Genomic DNA, 7,407 nt, shown 5'->3' with positions numbered 1-7,407 from the left:
TGGGCTATTATCATCTATTTTAATTCTATATCATAAATGCCACAGCATTTATATTCTATATCATAAATGCCTATTTATATCATAAATGGGCTATTATCATCTATTTTAATTCTATATCATAAATGCCACAGCATTTAATTCTATATCATAAATGCCACAGCATATGCATCTATGGCATAAATGCCACATTGTGGGTTTTTTTTCATAGTCATTTAACTTTTTTTTTTATGTAACAATCTTTAATTCATCATTATGACCTACACACATGGTTAACAATATGTAGTAATGGCGCATCATATTGTGTTCTATGTTTTTCAGTTAATATTCAAAGACACTTTCTAGTTGAATCGAATCATCATAATTACTATTGCTGCATGAAAAATAGGACCTGACCAACATAACGGACTTTTTAGCAACAGTTTTGCTTCATATGCAGTTCCATATTAGTCATTTAACTTTTAAAGAGATTAAAAAAGGAGAAAATAATTATTTTTATTTTCTCATATATTCATTATTTCTGGCACTATTCTTTGTGTCAGTACAGATTTACATCTGGTATCATTCCTTCTGCCTGAAAAACTTCCTTTAACATTTCTTGTAATGCAGGTATACTAGTGATAATTTAGCAGGTTTGATGTCTGAAAAAGTGGTCATGTCACTTCACCTTCATTTGTGAGAGATATTTTCACTGGATATAGAATCTTAGGTTGAGAAGTTTTTTGTTCTTATAGTACTATAAACATGTTGCTGCATTATCTTCTGGCTTATGTAGAATTATGCTGTCATTTATACTTTTGTTCCTCTGTATATAATGTCTTTTTTTCTAGCTCCTTTGGGTTTTTTTATCCCTAGTTTTCAGCCATTTGCTTATGATTTGCCTCTGTGTGGTTTTCTTTTATATTTAATTCTGCTTAAGATTTGTTGAGTTTCTTGGTTCTGTAGATTTATAGTTAAATCTTTTACCTTTTCAACCCCCCCTTCATGTTTGTTTCCTTGTATGCTTTTTACATATAGAACATATTTATAATAGCTGTTTTAACCTCTTTGTATGCTAATTCCATCATCTCTGTAATTTCTGTCTCTGTTGTCTGATTTTTTCCCAGTTATGCAGGAAAATATATTTATAGTTTCCTGATTTTTTTTACATGCATGGTAGTTTTTGAAATCATTCTGGTTTTTACTTTTTTTTGTGACTTAGATTTTGTCTCTCCTTTAGATACTGTCTGATTTTTTTGGTGTATAGTTCAACTATTTGGAATCAGTTTAATCCTTTGAAATATTGCCTTTAATCTTTGCTAGGGTAAGGTCCATAACACCTTTAGTGTATGGGTAATTTTACCCCATGAATAAGGTGATGTTTTTTGAGGGCTATACCTATGCTCCATATATTGCAGGTCTTTTTTCCCTGGATAGTGGAAATATGAACACTTCTCAGCCCTTTACTGGCTTTGAAGATTGTTCTTACTTCTTTTGTGTGTGGTTCATTTTTCTGGGCTGGCATAGTTTATTCTCTCACGTGTTCATATTAGTACTCAACCAGACACTTAAAGGGACAAGGTCTCAGGTCTCTCTATTCAACTTTCCCTTGACCCTCTAACCCACAGATTCTGAATGCCTGGCCTCACTGAACTCAGTTATTTGGCCCCTCAGTTGAGTGAGAACACCAGGCTGTGTTCTTCCACCCCACACATTGGCCTGGACACTGCTTGTAGTTAGTAAGTTGGGCCAGTTGTAGATCTCATCTCATTTTGCTTATCTTCTTATGTGTTTTGTTTAGTTTTCTAATTGTTTACGGTGAGGGTAGGTTAAATTCAGTCCCTTTTTCTCCATTATAGCCAGAAGTGGAAACTGGTTTAATAATTTGAGTCCTTTTCCTTTTTTCCTGCGTAGACTACAGTGAAAATTATGCATGTCACTTTACCCCTAAGTACTTTAAAATATATCTCCAAAAATTCAAAATATTCTGCTATATAACCACAATGTTGTACTGAAGAGAATTAACAAGATCTTCTAAATATTATCCAGGACTGATTCTAGTTTGTCCAGGATTGTTTCCAAATGTTTTTTGTTTACTTCTTAATTGGATTATTTACTATTTTGCACTTTTTTTTGTTTTGTTTCTTTCATTGTTTTTGCTCTAGTATATTTGGACAATGTGATATTTATGGTTGTGTGGCTTTTCTCTGTCCTGTTGTTCTTTTTGCTGTGATATAATGTGGATAACTTGTCTCTGAGCCGTAGTTAGAAGGGCTGATTATTTGTGTTTTACCCGCTTTTCTCCAGTCATGGGGTCATGATTATATACAACCTCTTTGAGAATTCCAAGGCTCTGTTCTCTTTTGGAATTAAAAAAAAAGTGAATTGTATGACTTCTGAGTGTTAGGGACAGACAGCATCAGGAATCCTAGGAGTCATTGCTAGGAAGTGTCAAAATGCAAATCCAGTTCTGTATTATGCTTTTCCACTTTCTCATTAGAATATTGTTTCCTTGGCTGCCTGTTTGAGAGATTATGCCATTAGATTATTCTCAGTGTTGTATTAGTGCCCTGGGTCTCTTGAATACAACAATAAAAAAATCCTCTGTTTGGTAGCCTTTTCTAATTTCAGTGCTGTAAATATCCACACCCCCCCCCCCCCCCCATGGCTAATTTCAAGCTACCAACATAATGTCATTGGTTACAGATTTGGGAAGAGATCAGGTGCTTACGAGCCTGTATTAGGTCACTTCAGCACACACTGGTTATATTCTTTTCTTACTTGGTTTCAGTTCTTGAGGAATTTGTTTTTAACTTTTTTTTGAGAGAGTGATTAGTGAGTAGGGGAGTGGCTGAGGGAGAGGGAGAGAGAATTTGTTTTTAATGTTTATTTACTTTTGAGAGACATTGAGAGCAGGAGCAGGGGAGGTACAGAGAGGGAGGGAGACAGAGGATCCAAAGCAGGCTCTATGCTGACAGTCCAAAGCCCGGATGTGGGGCTCCAACAAACTCACGGCACTGTGAGATCATGACCTGAGCAGAAGTCTGACACTTAACCAATTGAGCTATCCAGGTGCCCTGAGGGAGAGAGAATCTCAAGCAGGCTCTACACCCAGTGCAGAGCCATCCATCTCAGGACTGAGAGATCATGACATAAGCTGAAATTGAGAGTCAGACACTTAACCAACTGAGGCACCCAGGTGCCCCAAGAATTTTTTTTTAATATGGGAGGGTGTGCTGTTTTTTATAAGCTTTTTCCCCCCAACAGATCCCCCTTTGTTTTATTAAGTATTGGGGGGAGATAAATTAGATAATTCTGTTTCAATACATTATCTTCAGTGTTTTTTTTTCCTTTTTTTATTACTGGGATTATATCATAAATACTGGTGTTTAGGCATAGCTAACCCAAAAACATGGGTCTTGTGTAGAAGATGATAAGAAGATGGACTTGGTAACCATGTGTTCCTGGATAGCATTTTTTTAAATAATGTTTTTATTTATTTTTGAGAGAGAGAGAGAGAGAGAGAGAGAGCAAGCATGAGCAGGGGAGGAAGGGCAGAGAGAGAGGGAGACACAGACTCTGAAGCAGCCTCCAGACTCTGAGCTGTCAGTTCAGAGCCCAATGCAGGGCCTAAACCCATGAACTGTGAGATTATGTCCTGAGCTAAAGTCAGACGCTCAACCTACTGAGCCACCCAGGCGCCCTTCCTGGGTAGCATTTTTTAATTTGACCCATTAAAATCTGTGAATTGTGTTTTATCTCCGTTTTAAAGATCCAGAAAAATCATTAGTCCGATCCTTTGCCAATGAAAGTAAACATTATCTTGCCTTAGAAAATTCCTTTGTGTGTGGGACAGAGAAAAGATGACTGTTTAATAACTCAGGAGTGTTCCATCCATGCAAATAAATGAGCTTTTATCACATGTCACTGAAATAGCCATGGTTATTGTTTTAAGTTATCAGAAATGGCAGAACACTTTATCTGAACTGTGACTTAAAAAGTTGACTTTTTTGGTGCTGAAAAAGGAGTGGAAGCAGTAACTTTGCAAAGCCAAGTTTGTGCTGTGGTTATTCAGTCCACTTAAATACAATTCAGTAATCCAGTGGAAATCCGACATTTGATTTTCAAAATGAAAGAAACCACCCAAAAGTTCTCATACTACAACTTTCTCATTCTTGATTTCTTCTTGATATTTTCTCGTGTGGGGTATTTTTTTAAACCTAAGTATAAACTTAAAAATTTTTTTTAAAGGATATGGTAAATGTTTAATATAATGTTTGATTCCATTATTTAGTCTTGATTTTTAAACATCTCATACTAGTAGGCTTTATCATCTCTTATACCCTAGCTTCACTGTGTTTTCTTTGTTAGTTGCAAAGATAGTTTTGGATTCTAGTTTTGGATTCCATTCTTGTCATTTCTCTTGAGAACAGTGCATTCAATAGTACAGTGAAGTGATTCAATAATAGTTTAAATTAAATGATCCTTTAATGCCAGCCTTTGTGCTAAGCAGTTTACATGCATTTAAGGTAGCCCTTATCTCTATTTTACAGATAAAAAACCTAAGATTTTTAAAAAGTTAAAAAATTACCCAGCTCATGCAGTCATTGCTAGGAAGTGTCAGGATGCAAATCCAGTTCTGTGTTTATTCCTCAGTATGGCCTCAATTAGTGTATGTAGGTCTCAAAGGCAAGTGTGGGAGGAGGAAGTAGAGGAAGAGATGGAGGAGATGATGGTGATGATGATGATGAAGAAGAACAAGAAGAAAAAGAAGGAGGAGGAGGAGGAGGAGAATTATTTACTGTGCCTAGTGTATTGTAGGCACTTTCCTAATTGCCACCCATGGCTTAAATCATAATCCAAACAGCCTTGAGAGAGAGGTATTCTACTTCTTTCCAGTTAAAAAAAAAAAAAACATTCTTTTTTAACATTTATTTATTTTTGAGAGACAGAGCATGAGCAGGTGACAGGCAGAGAGAGAGGGAGACACAGAATCCGAAGCAGGCTCCAGGCTCTGAGCTGTCAACACAGAGCCTGACGTGGGGCTCGAACTCACAAACTGCAAGATCATTAACTGAGCCAAGTTGGATGCTTAACCGACTGAGTCACCCAGGCACACCTACTTCTCTCTGGTTTTAAGGATGGGGCACTGAAGCTGAGTCTTGCATTTGCTCAGGGAAACAAGCTAATAAATAAAGGTAATGGGATTTAAACCGAATAGTTTTTTTATTCTAGTAAAAAAATGCTTACCATAAAATTTACTACCTTAACCATTTCTAAGTATACAGTTCAGTAGTATTAAATATATTTACCTTGTTTTGCAACCATTCTCCAGCATTTAAACCCAGATCATTTGACATAAGAATTTGTGTCCTTAACTGTACAATGACCAGTCACAGACTTGTATGTACAGAAAATTCAGTGATGGACACTTAGGCTTCATGCAGTACATTAGAGAAACCATTATAGTTTCTTTTTGAAAACATACTTGGTGTTTTATTTTATAAAAGAGGGCAGTTTTCTTTAGGAAGAAATTTTGGTTTGTTAAGGATTCACTCATGGTGAAGATGGAGAAACCAGGACCAGATTTATCCCCCTGCCTGGAAAAATCTAAGGAAACCAAGGGAAAAAAAAAAACAAAAAGCAGAGAAACCACAGTTTTTAAGACTGGTCACCAGATGGTAAATGACAGTGATCCCTGAGAGAGGGGAAATAAATGAGTCAAGACGTGTGGTTGTTGGAACTTTCTATCTTGAGAAAATTTCCATCTGCAGTGATATGAGAGGAAACCTAGGTGGAGGCCAGCTAACTCTCTGAGTTGAGAAGATGAAACTGAGACTCAAGCAGGACCAAAGTAACTAGAATTCACAGACAGAATATCAGAGTGAAGAGCACTGCATAGAGAGAGAATCCCTGAGATTTGCGAAGGGTTCTCCTAGTGTTTGGCAGAGTATTGATCAGTGCATACATGTGAAGAAACTGTCTGAGTCCAGGGAAAGAAACAGTGCCTTGTGTTCACATAAGACAGGAAATAGTGCCTGTTCTCACTGGCCAAACTGGGAAAACTCTTAATTTGTGGAGCAATGGGGTAGACTACTCAGAAAAGTCTTCCTTCACTAGTTGGGAATAATTAGCCCTACAGTGAGCACTGCTCCAGAACCACCTAACAAATTAAAAATGCAAGGCCCAAAAGGATCAAACTGTTTCCAAGTAACTGTACTTTCTCTTACAACAAAGCCTGAGAATATCTATAAAAATACAAAAATTGCTTACCACCCAATAAAGTGAAATTTGTAATGTCTGGGATCCATTTAGTGAAAGATTATAAGGCATACATTGAAGCAAGAAAACAATAATCCATAGTGAGAAGAATAAGCAACCAATTGGAACCAACCTGGAAGTGACACAGGTATTAGAATTAACAGACAAGAGCATTAAAAGAGTTATTACTGTATTTCATGTAAGTAGAGACATAGAAAATATTAAACACAAATCTAACTTATAGAGATGAAAAGCATACTGTTTTCAATGGGAAGTACACTGGATGACATTAACAGCAGATTAGATATTGCAGAATATTAGTGAACTAGAAGACATAGCAGTAGAAACAATTCAAAATAAAAAGAGATAAGAGAATTTTTAATGAATATGAAAAACCACTAGTGGACTGTGGGAAGGGTTTGAATGACCTGATATACTTGTAATTGGAATCCTTCTGGAGAAGGATGGAGAGAGTTCAACAACAACACAACAACAAAACTGGAAGAAATAATGGTTGAAAAAGTGTCCAGCCACAGATCCAAGAAGTTCACTGTTACAAAGCTCAAGAAATATGGAGAAACCAAACCACATAGTAATCAAATTATTCAAAGCCAGTGGTAAAGAGGAAAATCTTAAAAAACTAGAGAGGGTAAAGACACATTATATTCAGAGGCGAAGATGAGGATGACAGATTTCTTGTCAGAAGGAATACGATTGAAAAGATGGTGGAGCAACATCTTAAAAGTATTTAAAGAAAAATATATGAACCTGTCAGCCTATAATTCTATGCTTCATGGAAATATCTTTCAAAAATGAAGACAAAATAAAGACTTCAGACATAGAAAAGCTGGAAGAGTTTTTCACCAGCAGAATAAATATTAGAGGAAGTCATCCAGAAGGAAAATGATACTAGATGGAAATATGGATTCACATAAAGGAATAAAGAACCCTGAAAATGATGATTAAAGGAGATTTTTTTTCTTGTTATTTAAACCTCCTTAAAATTCATTCAGGACACCTGAATGGCACAGTCATTTAAGCATCTGAGTTTGGCTCAGGTCATGATCTCATGGTTGATGGGTTTGAGCTCCCTGTTGGACTCTGTGCTGACAGCTTGGAGCCTGGAGCCTGCTTCATATTTTGTGTCTTCCTCTTTTTCTCCCCTTCCCC

The 7,407-nt window shown here is 36.5% G+C and overlaps 1 protein-coding gene across 2 annotated transcripts in view; it reads left to right on the top strand.

The window, feature by feature from the left end:
• The window catches only part of ADAM10 (ADAM metallopeptidase domain 10), a 136,968-nt gene that overhangs the window by 23,438 nt on the left and 106,123 nt on the right, over nt 1-7,407 (top strand). Inside the window, exon 1 of one of the 2 annotated variants that reach the window (XM_049613712.1) lies at nt 5,118-5,174. The exons of the other annotated variant lie outside the window; for it this stretch is intronic. The gene's annotated coding sequence lies outside the window, so the exon portion shown is untranslated. Of the gene's footprint in view, nt 1-5,117; nt 5,175-7,407 lie in introns of those variants that run through there. 2 annotated transcript variants of the gene reach the window in all.

Source organism: Panthera uncia, assembly GCF_023721935.1.
Source record: "Panthera uncia isolate 11264 chromosome B3 unlocalized genomic scaffold, Puncia_PCG_1.0 HiC_scaffold_1, whole genome shotgun sequence".
In the NCBI taxonomy this organism is placed as follows: domain Eukaryota; kingdom Metazoa; phylum Chordata; class Mammalia; order Carnivora; family Felidae; genus Panthera; species Panthera uncia.
Note: the sequence above shows the minus strand (reverse complement) of the source record. Positions and strands in the feature narration are given on the sequence as shown.